The following is a 17,814-nucleotide window of genomic DNA, read 5'->3' as shown; positions in this document are numbered from 1 at the left end:
TACAGCAGAGTGAAACATGATCTCTGCAACACGTTCATTTTGGAACAAAACTAAAGCTTGCTAATGAGCGTTGTTTATTTTCAGTTCTTCAGAGAATGCTTTTAAATGCTGCAATCACACAAGATTCTGTGTCTTCATTTGATTTTATGAAGATAACTAGATGCAGTCATCCCTTCACAGAACCAAAACAGAAATCATACTAATCTCATACTCTTTCCAGATTCTACAGGAAAAGATTTCCCGAGAAAAATGTCTAAGTACTTTTTATAACAACCAACCATTAAACTTTATCTAACCCCACTAAAGACAACTTGCAGCAAAGCTATCATTGCCTTACGGCAGGATCAGGCTCCTCTTGCCGATATTCACAGCAGTTGAAGCAGTAGGTTCTACAGTACTCTAAAACTGACTTGGCAAATGTGCAAGAGAGAGGCAGGCACAGAACTTCTCTACTTCCATCCTCAGGAAAATAGCACATAATACCAAGAGTCTATTCCTAAAAAGAAGTTGTATTATGCATTCTGAGCTGCTCTTATTTACAGGAACAAGCCAACCCAACACGTAGCACCACACACACATCGTGGTTCCAAGAAAAGCAGTAATCATATTTAATATAATACTTAGACTAGGTAAGTACTTAGGTATAAGTACTAATACTTAGGTATAATACCTAAGGTATGATAAGGTATAATACTGAGGCAGGTAAGACTTCAACTTCAGCTGCTATTGCAGTATTAAGCATTCCTTTAAGGACAAAGCCTGGCTCCAAACACAACCTGGGTTGTGTGAAAAACACACAGGGAAAATGAGCAAGTTGTGCATTACACAGCAAACTGGAAACCTGTCTGGAACTGGCAATCTAGTATATGGCTTCTGAAAAAAAGAATGTCTTTAAGTGACTTATAATATACTTAGAAATAATAGAAAAATAATTATAAATATGTGTAAGACTTGCACTAAAAGTAGATTTCTTTAAAACTACATGCTTTTCTACTCATACTTTTAAAACCTTCTTTGGAAGTTCTTACTCTTAGTAGACTAAAGTAACTTATCTATGTCTTTGAGAAGTATCACCTGGACTTTACTATGTTAATCTAATGCCATCTCTTTCAGCTTTGATGGGATGTTACTTAAACTGCATTTAAATCTTGTCAGGTGCTAAAAAGTTCAGCACTTTTATCAGTTTTTTTAGAAGTCTGAAGATGGCTTTTTACAGAAGTTCAACACTTACACAAGGCACAGGAAACCGAAGTTTGGCACATCACCATGTCCTTTCCCACTGACTTCCAGTGATCCCTATTTCTATCAGATGCATTGTCCTACTAGTCCTCATACAAAATAAAGTCATCCTCTGCACAGCTTCTTCCAAAAAATTTCTGCGGGTCTGTTTTCAGGAAATCAACTCTTTAAGCTGTTTTTTTGTTTTGTTTTTATTAGACAAATTAAACACTATATTCAAATTATAAAAAGTGCTGGAGGCAGTGGTCAACAAGTACTTTTACGACCTCCAGCTACTCTTTTAAAAGCATTCTCCAGAAACAGCGAGGCAACCACATGAGTGGGAGGAAGGGAGCAGAGGGGGAGAAAAGGCGCCGGTTTTACAGCTTCAGTCAAAAACTGAACACGAAAAAGTCCAAATTCGGTGCAGCCTGACCTTGCATGAATAGCAAGGCACAAAATGAATGAAAACGCCAGCGCGACAGCTCTAAGAACAAACGTCCGAAGTAACTAACGGTTAAGGACGACGCATGCTAGACTCCCCTATTCAAAACCACTGACTGAAGAAGCAACGGAGCCGAAAAGACAACTAAAACACACCTCAACAGCGTGACTCAGGGCGCGAGCCGCCAAGTACGGTTTCACGAGCCGTCCAGCGCGACGCAGACGACGGAGAGCAGAGGGAAACCAACCGCACCCCGCGCCGAACTGACGGCCGGGGCGAGCAGGAGCCGCGCTCCTCTCCGACGGCTTCGCCCGGGCGCCCAGGGAAGCGGCGGGCGAAGTTTGCCGCGGCGAGCGCGGGGCGCAGCGCGACGGGGCGGCTCTGCCCGCCGGCGGCGGAGAGCGCCGCCCGCAGCGGAGCGGAGCGGTGGGGACGGCGCGACCCGGCCAACGTCCCGGCAACAACGGCCGCAAGTTGCCCCGCGGGGCGCCCCGGCGTTACCTACCTGCGGCGTTACCTGCGCCTCGCTTCTCGGCGCGCCTTCGTGGCTCCGCTCGGCTCCGCTCCGCTCCCCCGGCTGCGCAGCCCGGGCCGCCTCAGCCGCGCCTGGCCACCACCCCGCGCCGGCCCGTGGCGGCGGGAGGTCTGCGGGGCGGGGCGGGCGGCGCCGGCCGGCCGCGCTGCGCTGCGCGCAGGGGCGCGCGCTCACCGCCGCCTCGGCCCCCTCAGCGCCGAGGGGCGCTGCCGCGGGCGGAGCGAAGATGGTGGCTCGGCGGCCGACCGCCCATCGCCGCGCGCCTCACGCAGCCGAGAGGTGCTCAGCTCCGCCAGGAGGAACAGGCGCCGTCTGACGCCCTCTGCCGTGCGGCTCCGCTCCGCTTCGCTGCCGGGCGGCGCGGACTGACTGCCGCCCGCCCGTCCGTCCGGGGCCGGCAGGGCGCTTCCCGCTGGCCGCCCCTCGGCGGGGATCGGGGGTGAGGGCGGCTGAAGCGCGGGCTCGCGCCCGGCCCGCCTCGCGCCGCCGGCCGTTATTAACGGTCCCAACGGCCGCCGGAACGCCCCGGCAGCCGCGCCCGCCGCTGCGAGAGGAACGCTGGTGAGCGGGTCGCGCCGTGGTGTAAAGGCTGCCTGTAGAGGGACTTGAGAGGGATTGCCTTCGCTTGACGTGCACCCTGATTTGGGGCGAGGAGTTGTCGAGCCTCACTTCCTAGCCTCTGGCTCTTCTGATTCTGTTCATCGTTCAGGATTCTTCCGTGACTACCCAAGATAACCACCAATGCCCTCTGTAAAAACTTGGCCCGAGGAACACTAGTCCCATTGCCGTCAAAGTCATCCTATATTCTCATGAATTTAATTAGTACACGAGATCACCAGACTGGCTGAAGTTCTCAGTTAAGAAGGGAATGTTTATTGGCTGCAGGAAGAGGAGGAAGGGTGGATAGGGAATCCATCACTTATAACATGAAGTGAGCTGCCCCTCTTTAGCGTACCTGCAGTCAACTGTTTAGAAATGTGAGCAGGTGTTATCAATGGAACTAACTTTTTTTCCTCTGAGTAAATTAAGAGGCTATACAGGAAAAAATAACACATGTATCCAGCTTACCAGGTACCAAATGCCTATATGCACAATGAAATAACTATAATATTTATTCCACCATTTCATATAGTTCTTATTTCTGCATTATTACAGAAGATTCATGCTCACACTCTGTGGCGTTTGTAACTAATTATGACCACTGAGAATGAGAAATAACTCCACCGACACGAAACTGGTATGAATGAAAAACAATCAGGCCCTGTTAGACTAATATATGACCTTTGTGATAACGCCCCACCCCAGGGATAACCTATTCAGGCTCCAGAAACTTGCTTTCCATTCAACAAGAACACCACATATCATTTGTTAACAGATACAATTGTGTCACTCATATGGTTTTTTTTATTTATAGAAATTTTAAATACCAGAAAATGCTTATGCAAGGATTATTCCTATTACCATAGCATCTACAAATTCTAAATGAAACCACAACTTCATTGTGCTAGGTACTGTAGAATACACCAAATAAATGAGTGTTCTTGCCTCAGAGAGCCTGTATCTTACACAGGCAAGAAACAGCAGGATAGAAATGATGGCAAAGAGATGCAGTGCTATTTATCGTAGGGCATGCAGTCAGTACCAGAGATTGAAACACAAGTTTCCCGTCCCCAGGTCCATTGAGAAAGGTATTTTCTCTCGTGAATTAGGCATCTTCCTGAAAGTTTACATGGAGAGGAAAGTCCACCAGAGAATACACTAGAGCTGGTCAGGAATGTTCCAAAATAATTTTTGTGAGACAAGTTACATTTGTCAAAATGGAAATAGTTCCTCAAAAGCTCTCATGTATTTAAAAGATTTTTCTATAGAAGGCTTCTCAGGTTAGAAAAACCTTACCCACAAACACCCGGTAGGGAGTGCCAGAGGGCACTCAGCTGGGCTGCATGAGTCCCAGTTACACATCTCTGCTGTCTACTTCTTTTTCCACTGGAAAGTTTTGAAAGGTCTCATTTTTTGTCTGATACAGAATGGAAAACAGCTCTTCAAATGTCAAGAGCTGTTCACAAGTGACACCGCTTTTTTTGCTGACTGTCCCTAGAATATAGGCAGTTAAAGTATGTTTACCTTGTCCCAGCCTCTGTGTTGTTGTCTGCCAAGAACAGTTAATTCTGAGTTGAAGCAGCTGGGAAGCTGCGCTGCTGCAAGTCTTGGCTTAGTTTGCCAATGCCCAGTTTGCATTAACGCAGCTAATCTAGTGTCTGGATGCTGAAGCCTGAAAGCCCCACTGCAAACCCAGTAATATCACTGATTAAAAGAGGAGGCAGCACAAGAGGGGAAAACAAGAGGTCCTATGACCTGAGTTCCATCTCGCTTCAGAGCACACGTTTTGGCTTAGATTCTCTTCTTCAGGAGTCCAGTTTTCCTCAAAACCCTTATAGAGGAATATATGTACCTGAAAGATATGTAGGAAATAAACATGGAGGAAACATGTACAAAATACACAAAACAAACCTGCTCTACTTAATTTGAGCAGAAAAGCGGAAGTACAAGTACAAAACGCAGTGACAGGAAAATAAAAACACAAGTGTACAGTGTGAAGGAACTTGGAACTCCAGGCAACCTCTTGGGGATTTTTCAGCCCAGGCCACTTGTTTCTTGTTGTTACTGCTATTTCTGATCCTCTTGTTACATGGATCTTGCCTTCTTTGTGGGGCTCAAGGAAAGAAAACAGTACTTAAGTACTGCGAGTACTCGAAACATAAAGCCAATTCTCACTTATGGATGACTGGCTCAGACTAAGAAGGGAATAACAAAGCCACCTGAATGACAGCTTGGATCAAGTTCATAATGACCTGGTTTGTACAGGCCAGGTGTTATGTAGATTGGAGCTTGTTATTGTGCAAAATTTTGGCAAGCCTTGCAATGCAACAGCCAGTTCCAGCAGAGCTGGGCATAAAGCCACATACTACAGGCAGGTCTTTCTTCAGCAAGATGGGCAAAGAAGGCTTCTTTTTCTGTACTCGGTACCGTGGGGATGTGAATCAACCTGCCTGTAAAGCATCTGGAATAGAGCTTATAAAGGAATAGAAAAGAGTTTCAAAAGATGGGCTTCCAAACTTAAAGAAGAAGCTTTATAAAACCACATCTCCAAGTTTATTAGCTTTTTCTCAGGGAGCAAAAATTCAGAGCAAAACTGTGCAAGAAACAAGCCTTCCCTAACAGAGTGAGTTGAAAGTGATCTATGTTACAAAATGTCTTTATCAATATCTTCTTCACTTGTTAGAAAGACTTTCATAACACTATACGGCTATTCATGTATTATCTAAAAGTAGTTACTTGAATAACACTGATAAAGAGCTGTCAAAATTAGGGCTCACTTAACGATTGGTTTTCTCGCTTTTTGCTATTAAAACGCACATAATTGGTTTGTCACTTAAGCTACTTGGTCTTAAACTTTACTCCTTCTTCAGATGGCCACATTTTTTTTAAAAAGGAAGATAGCAGAACACAAATCAAGAAAATAGGGTCTTAGGTGCAATTTTTGTAAAAATAATTAATAATTCATTTTGCGCTTTCAGAATATCTGATTTTCACCGATACCCAGCATTTGTTCGTTCGTATACCTACAGTTAACAAAAGGGACTATACAAATCAGATCAAGTTAGGTTAATGAATCAGTTTTCTATTTTTTGTTACAGTGAACACTTTACAAATGTGGTGGTAATGCTGTTTTTACACTCTACCACAAAAGCTAGTCCAAATCACAAAAACAGCACAGAATAGATTTCCGAACTATATAATTTCTACCCAGATATTATAATTGCAAATAAATGACAGCTTTTTCCATATACGAAGTAGTACATTTTTACTGTAGTAGTATTAGCTTTTATATTGAAGTCAATGGCACCAAAAGAAGAAAGCCAAGCAGATAATGAATGCCTGCCACAGTGGATTTCAGTCTAAAGGCACAGCTTTCAACAAGTGTTAACATACAGGATGGCCACAAAGCAGGTGCTTTAATGCTTCCTGGAAAGGTGGGTTATGATGAGTCCCTTGAATCTCTTATTGTTGTTCCAGAACTTACACCAAAGTTTAGAAGTTATTTTTAATAGTCTGTTACGACCTGAGATCATGAGAATCTGAAAAAAGAAATTATCCTCTCATCCTTAGGGGCAGTGCCTCAGAAATCAATGCTAATGAACAGACTGCAGCATAAGGAAGCTTGCATTTCCCCTGCTGCACCAATTCTGTGCATTCACAAGGGACACTGCAAGTGCCATCATGTGTAATTAGAAACAGGGAGGGGGGAGAAAACGGATATCATTCATTCATGCTTCTTGTGGTGTCATTTCTTTGTGGCAGATTTAACAGAGATTAAACAGACATTCAGTTTAATAATGTTCCTATTTAAGGACTAAACAATTTATTTTTAACTATGGAAAGATTTATCAAGACACTAGCCATAACCGATGGCAGTCCTGGTGTGAACATGACCTTAGATGATGACTTCTTTAGTAATACAGAAGAAATGCATATAAGCAGGATATTTATCATTACTAATATTCTGGTTAGAGTGTACCTCTGAATAGTTATGGTCACTTTTAATGTTGTTTTAAGTCCAAACCCTCCACCCATTTAGCAAGTACAATACCTCAGATCCCAACGCGCATCCCTGCTTAAACCTCAAATAACTGCTGAACCAGGATTTGAAATCAGTCCTCCCTGCAGCACTGAGCTCATCTGAACTTGATCAGCAAATCAGCTCTAATCCACAAGTCATCTGTCCCTTCCTATTCTTCTCCACCCTAGTTCTGCTCTGCGTGTCCCACAAACGGTGGCAATTCCTAAAGGACACACATGAATTCTCTCTACATGGCTTTATCATACAGTACAGTTCAGGGTACAGGTAGCAGAGTGTGGTTCTGCTGGCTACCTGGGGTAAACTGCAAGTCAAACTGAAATATCAGTGAAGATTTAACCCACATTGGCTCACATAGTGGCTGCCTAACCACCTTATGGAGACTTTCACTCATCCCTCCCGTTTCTGCTTCCTGCTATGTACCACTACCACAACGGATTACAAATGTTGCATGTTACGCCACCATACTGGAGAAAAAAAAATAAAACAAAGAACCTTTTTGGTAATGGGCATGAAAGTAGAACATTTCCTCCAGGACTGACTGGTCTTGGCCAGTTTCTTCTTTTGCGGATATGCCAACAACTGAGCTGTTTGAGCAAGACTGGAGTCTGCTTTTTGTACCTAGCAAGAACCTTGGCAAAAAACAGTCCTGTGGCCAGAGCTCTCCCTTAATATTTTGCGCATTGAAAATCTTTCCAAGTGCAAGTTACCTTTCACGAACGGGAGGAAAATATTTGAACGTGTACATTATGAGCTCTCCAGATGGAGTTAGGAACAGTTGTTTTGTGTAGAAGAGTATCAATTGTCATAAAATAATATAATTTAGACTTAAGAACCTAGGTTCTACGTTCCTCCCATCAGAAGAGGGCATTAACTATTTGCCCACTAGATCCTTTTGGGACATATCCTCTGTCTGCACTTCCACTAATAGTTATATATCAGCACTCGTATGTGAAGGTCAGAAAGCACTACCTGCCCTCCTACAGACTCTGTCTGTGCTAGAACTTTTTTCATTGCCACCAACCATGGAATCATTTGTCCTGTTCAAATTTCAAGATCATCTCAAGTGTTATTTTTGAGAACGCAGGGTCAGACCTTCTGATACCAATAACGAGTTGAAGAAGGAAGAATATTTATCAATAATATAATTACAAGTTATAGCACATACCACATCTTCCTGAAGAAGACGAATTATCTTCTTGGCTAGAGTCCCTGGAATGGAAAAATGTGATAGCCCTGTTAACATTCAAGGAAAAATGGTACTTATACTGGTGTGTGGGAGACAGTCCTTTCTAAGTTATCACAGCGTACTAGTTAAAAACATGAGTAAGGTGCAGCACAAAGCAATGTATCTGCCACCTATTCAACAGCCACGACAAGGCAAGAATTCTGCCTGCCATGCAAAACAAGAAAAGCTTCAATGGAGGTACTTCGCAAGCTTTTAACCTTCCTGACTGGAGTCTTGTTTTACAGAAAGAGAAGCAAGTCTCCTAGAAAGGAAGGCTTCCCTGCAGAATAGTACCTGGCAATAATTTAATTCCTGGGGGGGACCTATGAAGCATTAAAATTTTTGTGTTCTGAGACGTTACTTATTCACTAACAAAAGGGGTACAAAGAGAGAAAGAGGGCTCAGGCAAGCAACTATTATTAGATCTGAAGTCTGTCAACGACTATGAAGTAAAAAAAATAAAATTCAGGAGATTTTCTTGTAATTTTGTTTCAGCTTTTGTCTTTTGCCCTTTTTCAGTGTTTCTGTTCCACTAGTTTAATTAAGTGTTGAATACAAGGTAGGGACTTGCTCAACAATCAATAATGGAATTCTAATGCTAACGTTAAATTGACTTGCTATTTTTAACATGCTTCTTATTTATTGCCCATCATCCTTAGTCAAGCCTTAGGGCTCTGCAGATAGGCACCCTCTTATGAGATTCCCAAAAGAAGGGCTTGGCCTCAAGGAGATTCAATCCTATCACATACTTCTGAGCATCCACTCAAGAGATTAAAGTCTTGACTTCTATGGCAAATCATCAAGCTGTAATCACACAGAAATTTTTACCTTGAAGTTGTACTTCAGTTCAGTGTTGGGGTACATTGGTTGCTCTGTGTCCCTACTAGCTGGACTGTGGCTTACAAAAACCTGTTTTGAAGGCAAAAAAGTAAGCGTCAGACAAGGACAGTCACTACACAGGTATGTTCAACCAGTGGACATTTTAATGAGCCCACCTCCAAATGTGTCAGTGGTGGTAAGCAGCTTTTGGATAGAGACAGCTGCTTGCAGAAATCTGGTTTGACCCAATCTCTTTCATAATAAACAGTTTTCACTCACTACCATACTGAACTGGATTTGGCAGTCTTTATCTTGTGAATATTTTACACAGCCAATTGCTTTATACATAAGTATTGCTAACATTATTTCATATAATATTCTGCCATTATACTACATAACACCTTGCTACAAATTATTATTTAAATTAACTGTTGTTAAATTCCCTGTCAACATGAAATAGAAAAGTGTTTTGACTATAGATGGCAGCAATTTGTAAGACAAAATATTAATGGAATTTAAAATTTCACAACAGAAGTAGGAAGAAAGAATGAGTAGAAATTCAGTCAACAGCTTAATATTCAATCACATGTTCCAGAAGATATGTATGGTACTTGCACTAAAAAGCAGTCAACACCTTTTGTTTAAAGAACCAAAGAAGGGAGGGATATTCTACTGAATATTCAAAACCTTTGCCTTTATAACAGTTCTTTCTCCTTTTTAGGGACTTCCTCTTTGCTACCTGAACATTATAGCACTCTTCAGAATTTTTACACATCTTGTATATCTTGACAAGTTATTTATGAATGTCAGAGTATGTGTCCTATCTATCTGTACACAAAAATACAATAAATGCATTATATACAATTTTACATCAACTTAAGCTTTTCATAAGTTTCTAAAATTGCCCTTGTCCAATTTTTGGAATATGAAATATCCTATTAAACTTAACCAGTTCCCAATAGTAAGGAGTGAAGTATATGTCATATATATGTGCATATCTATATTTCCTTTTCTCTCTTTAAGTTTGTGAATGTGTCCTATACGTCCAGTCAAGCCAGGTTTTTAGGTTCATTTCTGTTGAAGGCACATTTACTGTGCAGATCACTTACTACCTAGGCTGTCATTCCAGAGAAACATATTGCAGCCCATGCACTTCTATTGGAAGCTTTCTAACATTTAGAAATTAGTTCAGCTTATCTGTTCCTCCGTTCTTCACCACATATTTTTCCTGTTAAGCCCCAAAATCAGTGTCATTTCACAAATCAGGTAATCTGAAGCACATAATTGACACATTCTCACACTTTAATAATTCACAAAGCCATCATGTGTAAAGCATTCAGGAACAACAGCAGTCCAGGGAGACTCAAACCTTTGTAAAGGTAATGATCTTGTGCTGAAGTGTGCCTTAATATAACTAAGTGATTAAGGCAACAGTAAATAACTTTAAAAATGTTTTCCTCCCTCCATAATCCTTATCTGGTTATTTCCATCTCTGATCTGCGGTGATTTATTTTCCGTCTCTGGATGCATATATAATAGGCTCAAATAGTTTACATGAACCATGGTCTTGCTAACTGCTACATTTCATGTTTGAATGACATTTCTATACTTTCTTTATTTCTAAAAGGGGCTTTGTAATCCTAAAACCTACATATGCTGAAGCTCATCATTTCTTTCGCTATAGCCTTCATGTTCAGTACCATATCAAATGTATTTACTAAACAATATTTTTTTTCAGATGCCAAAAAACAACTGAACTGCTTTAAGCAAAGACTCATTGCTTCCCAAGGATATAACTAACTGCTGGCAGAGCTCTCTCTGAACTTATTAGTCTACGTTGAAGTGTTGCAGGATTAGTTATAATGACAGTTAACTGTCATTATGTCATTTTTCCCCTGATCATTCAGATTAAAAAAAAAAAAAATTAACAGCACCACGATTAAATGTCTCCATATTTCCTACACCAAACTTTTCACCCACAGAGTTCTCAAGTGCTTCTCCACTCTTCACCCTGGATTTCAGATATTTGCTCTTTCTCCATCACACAAAAATAAGCATTTTTAACAACAACTAAAAAGTTAGTTATACAGAGCATGCAAGAAACTTAACACAAATGTTCAATATTAAGTAAGTGTTTCCTTACTAAACTGTTTGCACTCCCTAGTGTAATAGTTTGGAGGCTACCTATTGTTGAGTTATTCATTTTTATTACTTCAAGGAGCCTGTTACAGCCTTTAGGCACACATTCAAAAGTAATTAAGAAGGACATATGAATTCATCAGTGAGCCAATGACAGCTAATAGTTATTCACTAGTTGAAACAGTGCCAACTAAAAATAACACAAAACTACCTACAGCTCAGGATTCTCCTGGTTTAGGATAGAACTATTAAGCTCCGCAACATTATCTCGACAGTCAACAGAACTCATATCTCCCACCAATATTGTAGGTAGCTTTCAGAACACACAGCCCCCCTTGAGAACAGTTAATGCAAAGATATACTTAAATCATGCAACTGAGAAAGATCACTAACTTTGAATGTTAGTATAGACAAAAAGTTGTCACTTTGCAAAGGTTGTCCCAAACCCTTAATACTTTGAATTTTCATCTGAATAGATTTTATTTAATTTGTGGGAGAAATGGATGGGGCTGCAAAAAATAATGCAATATGAAAGTAAGCCTGATTTATCCTTTTCCACTGCTTAAAGTATTTCAGCATAATATACTCTAATTTAAAAATTATGCGCTAACATTCCTAATTCAATTATCTTGGATTCTAGGGAATTAGGAGGGGAATGGGCACATAGAAGGGCAGGGCTTGCATGCTCTCCCTAAATAGCATCCCCATTGTTACCATCAAAGACAGAACACTAGGCAGACAGACCACTGGTCTGATCCAGTAAGGCATGTTTTACGTTGTCATGTTAAGAAACAGGAAATGCATCTCATACTATTCTAAGTGAAAAAGATTTTTACTTCTTTCAAAGGTACAAACAGATAGGAGATTTTTCTCCCATTACCTCTTTGCTCCTCCCTCCGATATTCCAAAAAAAGGCTTTCTAATAAAGGTTGTGGTATATTTAGTCATTCATTTTCTTGATCTATGACTAGAGTAGGAGGGTGCCATACCTCATGGTAGCAACTGTTGTTTTTTATGGAAATGGTGGGCCAAATTAGTGGAAATGGCAGGAGAGTCCTAACATACTAGTCCAATATCTCTCTTGAATGTAGCTGATAATTGAAATACTCTGTGTAAGGTGTAAGGATTTCACTGTCTCAGATGAATCTTCTGCTTTGGCTAAGATTTCATTTTGGGGAAAAAAAAAAGACACAGGTAAGCCACACACAAGAAACCTACTTCCACACGATCAGCTCTGGAAAATGGCTTAATTCCATGTCCGATGTACTCATCACAGTCCTTTCTTCACCAGTCTGAAGAGCAAAATAATAGCTTTCTGCAGTCTTTCTACAGCCTTCTCAAATTCATTGCTAAGACAACTTACTCAACTAAAAGATGATTCAAACAAACACAAGATTTAATATAAGATTCAGTACAGAAGTATTTTAACTAGATGGAAAGGAATGGGGAAACAAGATACATTTATTCACCTTTGTGCTATACTTCTGCATTTATCATTATTGAGTGAATGAGATAGTATACAGCATTGACTGGTAATCTGCTGATACACATCTAAATGACATTTGCAACACACATTAAGTTAGAGTTTGAACAATGACCAGCCAGAACAAAGTACAGCTGCATGGACTAGTCAATGCAATTGAAGAGATTAAGCAATTCTACTGGTGCCAGTCTGCTTTAGACAAAACAGATAAATGCATTTAGATCTGTATGCGCTTCTGGGATATGAAAAGGCATAGCACATAATAAGGTGTTAAGTATAATACTAAGGTATTATTCACTTTGGGTAGATTGTCAGCAGTGGATCTGAATCCAGTATTTTAAAGGAGGAGCATCTAGAACCTTTCTTTCATGCTCAAACCAAAGCTAAAAAAAGTCCGTTCACAGAAAGAGTACAACAGGGTCAATACTGCAATTCACTCAAATATGAACACGGAAAACTCTACCATATTATTAAATCTCAGGAGCAACTGAAAAAGAATTTCACCAACTTTTAGCTTCTTTACTCCACTTTAAATTATTTTTGGATGTAATACAAGGGTCGGTAATTAATTACAGACTTTTTTCTTTTTATTTTTGCATCTAGAATTATATGAGCCCAAATGAAAATAAATAAGAGGAAACCCAGTACTTCCTAAAAAGGGCATTCTGACTTAAATGGATTGAAATTTTTGTGAAAATCTGAGTCATGTGAAGATTTCATTCTGTCATTCATAAGGGAAAGTAAAGTGGGGAGAAAGAGGATGGGAAGAGGATCTCACAAGCTCTTCAGTTTAACATGGATCCCAGATGCTAGCAGAGTTTTGTTTGCAGAGTACCAAAAGTATCTTTCTCTCGGCCATTAAATGTTCATCTAAATTCATTCACGCTCCTCTTAGCAGCCAGATCAAGTCCATATGATTGCCAGCAAGCACCCATAATTTGACTGATGTGTTCCCATCCATCTAGAAATCTTAAAAGAATCCTTGTAAATGATTAAATATTTAATTTCTAGCAACAAAAGGAGTGAAAAAAATATACAGATGTAGAAATGGCAAGCTGCCTGGATTAGGGCCTGAGGTAGCTGGAACTCTACTGCCTTTGCTGAGAAAAGTAGAACAAAGGTGTTTTAAAGTTACATTTGCATTCACAGCCATGGCAGCAGTGGGACACCATTTTGGCCCCAGGCACAGTAAGTTATTTCCAGATCTGACAAGCACCAGAGAACGTTTCACAGTGTGGGATCGCTGCAGTACTGGATGCAGAGGCTGGCATACAAGCTAGCATCTCTGTACACCCACCAAGGAACTCCTCAGATACCCAGAGAGGCAGAAAGGGACCATAGTATGGGGCAGAAACTGATCTCTAGACTGGAAAACACAGTGAAAGCTAAATTATTAAAAACAGCAGTGGCCAGACAATGGTCATGCACCCCTTTTGAGGAGTTAGTTACACCCATGAATTTGAACAGAAGCACAAAAACTATTTAACACATAGTCTCTTTAAAAAAAAAAAATCAAGAAAAAAAGAAAAAAACAAAGAATAATGAAAACAACTCCCAAAGAGCACTTTCCCTATAAATGATTTATTAGAAATGAAATAACTTGGAAATCAGGATTCACAAAATCCCAACCAATCATCCATTTCACATAAAGTTGCTGTCTTAACCTGCCAGAAGAAATCAAGTGTAAAAATGTAATGAAAGAAATGGCACCTTCTCCTTGGACTTAAAGATAGTTTAGCTTTAAAAGTATAATCTAAAAATAAGCACTGCTGTTCACTAGTATCATTGTCTACTCAGATTCCTTCTTCTTCATATAATGGGAAGTAGATCTAATACCCATTTGGTATCTAGTAAGTCTATTATCCAATGCAAACACATTTTAATGTTTATAAAAATATTTATTTGTGATAAGGAAGCAAAAGGCATCTGGCAATTAACTGACACGCACAATCCACAATCTTCTTAGACTGGGCTTATTTCTAGACCCTCAGCACAGCATATGTCAAACAACCCTGTCCTTAACCTGAAACTAGCAAATAATGTTTGCTTATAGGACCAGGTGATTTCAACTTCTGTGGCAAAAAGATGACAATTAGTGGTCTAATTATAGTAGATTTTATAAACCTTGCACCAAGTTGTATTTCCTTATGACCTTTGAAGTCAGCATGACTCAGCTACCTACTCTGTGAGTAATGGCTGCACAAGCTTTTCAGTTACAAAATACCTGGAGGGTAAAGGGAGACGACCCTCTCAAATGCTAAGTGCCAAACATTCATTGGTCTGAACAGATAATTCTGAAAACTTCTCTTCCTAGAACTGTAGTCAACAGTATCTGAGGACTTCTCCATAATGGATAATAGCTACTATAGATTCAACGCAGCCATAACATTCAGCAACCTTCCTTCCTTCCGTGAGATGAGTTCAGTGCACACGCTTCCTCCAGAGTTTAAAGTCAAACTGCTAAGCTTTTAAAGACTTGATGCTCAAGAAGCTTGCATAGTGTGCTGGTTGAGTTATATGCCTACAAGAATTTAAGTAAAAGAAAATACATGCTACTAGAAATTTGTAGATTAAAGGGAAAAAAATAACTTTGTGATATTATTACTACGCCACAGTTAGTAGCTCAGAGCTGAACATGGATCCTCAGAGAAGTATCCCATGGCGTTCAACTAATAAGTAACAATGCAGAACAATCAAGCAGATCTTGTCCTATAAAAATACAAAGATGAGTCTTCAATGTAGCTCTGTCCAGGCAGTAAGGAAAGGAGAGAGTAAACCTCAGTTTAACAGTGTCCCTGCTACTCCTGACTTAGGCATGCATCGCATCTTTGAAACATGTAGGGATACAAACAGGAGGTATGGGTAAAAATGGACACAGTGTCCTTGTTCCCCAGGAAACCCTCTTCACAAAAATCCAAAATCTGTACTAAGTTCTCTCCATACTCTCCTCGGGGGGGGGGGGGGGCGGGGGGGGGGGAATCCCCCCATGCTCTTCAGACTCTTCTGAAAATGGTCATGAGCCATGAAAGAGTCAGACTTGTCAGTTCTGTCCAAGCGTACCAGTTCAGCTGCTGCCTCCCTCCGGGGAAGAAAGAGAAGGAGATAATGCCACAGCAGGACATTCTTGAAGTAATTTCTCTTTTTCCCTTATACTTTTCCTCCAGTATATCTCATGATTGTACAGATTCTACTTCTGCAAACTGTTGGCTCACAAAAACAAGTTAGTTGACAGAAAAAAATGGAGTTACACCTCAGATTTCCTATTACTCTAGTTATCAATAAGAGCTAATAATTAATCAAGGACTATCATCCTGAAAGCAGATTCTCACTTAGTAAAAAGGTTAACTGGAAAATATAGAGCACACTGTGGCCAAAAATTCTTTACAGGTGATCAGTTTGGTACATTTCAGATTGTACCATGACACTGCACAAATCCAGTGAAGGCCAAGGAGGCTAAAACTCATTCCGATCTAATTGCAGAGTTCAGCAGTGGCAAAAATTCAAGAAATCACATCCCACTATAACAAAAGCAGGATTTGCCAGAAAAGTACTTTATCCGCTTGGAGCTTGTCTTATGATCACATGCGAGAGAAAAACATTAGAACACTAGCAGAAATAAATTATCACTATTTCTAAAGAGAGTTTTCACTTCAGCATTTTACTTACACGTATTGCTTGCACTGGGAGCAATAACATTTTTGTCTCAAGCTTTTCTCTCTTTTAAAGTGAGTTTATTAGTTCTGATACTAAACATTTGCCTACAGGAAAGAAAGGCTTTCCACCATAACAGACCTACCATATGATACCATATTAATTCATTAAAGGCATATTAGAAAAACAGTATTTAATGTTCTGGTAGCAAGTTGATTTTTTGGCATCACAGCTAGAAATAAACTGGAAAAATATTTTGCATTGGATTAAATAAAATACAAAGAATCTGTGTACCTACTTGAAAGATGGAGTTTAAATATCATTTAAAGTTTTTTTTTTTTTTTTTTTTTAAAAAAAGCATTGTTGAGACATGTTTAAGCTCTACCCAAATGAATCACGGTGTGCCCAGAACTCCCACTTAATCTCTTCATCCATCCAAAGAGCTGCATGGGTAAAACTGACAGAAAAATACGCTGCTAAAACTGATCACATCACTTGTTTCCCCACACTGATCACTCTTCCTCACACCACTCGCTGCATCCTGAAGACATATTTTTGACCACTAAATTCCTCTTGAACACTTGCCTTCAAGTACCTATTCTACTTCGGAACTGACTGAATGTCATTCTGAAATCAATTAAAAGAATATTTTAAGACAGAATTCTGTCTAATTCAGTAAATTCTCTGTGGAGTTTATCAGGAACGCTGAAAACTTGAATCCTCAGGCCCAGGATGGGTTACATCATCAAAATTTTAGCTCAGCTTCATGCCAGAGCAATGAACAGCCTGGTGGCCAGCCCCCTCACTCGGGTGACCGCAGGGCAGCTGTGCAGGAGCAAGGGCTTAGCCCTGGTGAGCGCCCCGGCCACTGGGAGCTCACTGCTCTGGGCAAGGGGTTTCAGTGTGAGGCCAAAACCAGAAAACAAATATCCTCTGAGGTCATAACATTTTGCAAAGTAGATTTATTTATTCTATCTGTCAGCTAATTTAAGGGCAGAGTGACTGGGGAAGGAATATATAAAGATGAAAATAAGGACTTCTGGATATTGTCCAGCTTCTATTGTCATACTGGGTTATGAGCACAATCTATATGCCTATATCAGAGCACACTGTAACCCTAAGTGCAATTAATGATATTGGGTTTTATTCATTCAAGAATAGACATATAAAATAGGGTGTACCAGATTTGCCCATTGATTGTAGCAGAAAGCTTCCAAGGTGAGAGGGGGGATCATTCCTTGCGGTGCACCAAGGAAGAGAATTAATCTTGCCCACACGGCCTTACCTTTGACATCATTTGAACTTTGAGCAGTTCATTTTTCATTCATCTAAGTGTTCTTTCATCCCAATTTTCTAGAATGAGATTTTATAATTGTTACCAATTACTGTCTATAATATATGTAACTTTCTGCACTGCAGTCGTATTTTATCACTGAACTTTAAAACAAGCAATTTAAAATTAAACTCTGCCAACTGTATGACACAGCTACTCTGAGATAGCTGTTAGAAAAATCAAGCATAAATATTTATCTCATTAGTGAAAATAAAAAGATTGTAGTTAGGTAGGCACAATAAAATTATCTTGAATTCTGTCAATGCCTATTTTCTCCCCAAAAAATCAGTCATCCAATAGAGCTATATGTAAAAATAAATGGAG

General features: G+C 40.2%; 1 protein-coding gene across 2 annotated transcripts in view; it reads right to left on the bottom strand.

Moving 5' to 3' along the window:
* Positions 1-17,814, bottom strand: part of THSD7B (thrombospondin type 1 domain containing 7B) — a 557,432-nt gene that overhangs the window by 330,584 nt on the left and 209,034 nt on the right. Inside the window, exons 10-12 of one of the 2 annotated variants that reach the window (XM_068949257.1) lie at positions 8,894-8,974; positions 8,006-8,049; positions 4,323-4,650 (exon numbers count right to left, since the gene is read on the bottom strand). The gene's annotated coding sequence lies outside the window, so the exon portion shown is untranslated. Of the gene's footprint in view, positions 1-2,168; positions 2,270-4,322; positions 4,651-8,005; positions 8,050-8,893; positions 8,975-17,814 lie in introns of those variants that run through there. The other variant, XM_068949258.1, reaches the window with a different exon arrangement.

Source organism: Struthio camelus, chromosome 6 (genome assembly GCF_040807025.1).
Source record: "Struthio camelus isolate bStrCam1 chromosome 6, bStrCam1.hap1, whole genome shotgun sequence".
Taxonomy (NCBI): Eukaryota; Metazoa; Chordata; class Aves; order Struthioniformes; family Struthionidae; genus Struthio; species Struthio camelus.
This window is presented reverse-complemented; position numbering and strand designations above follow the sequence as displayed.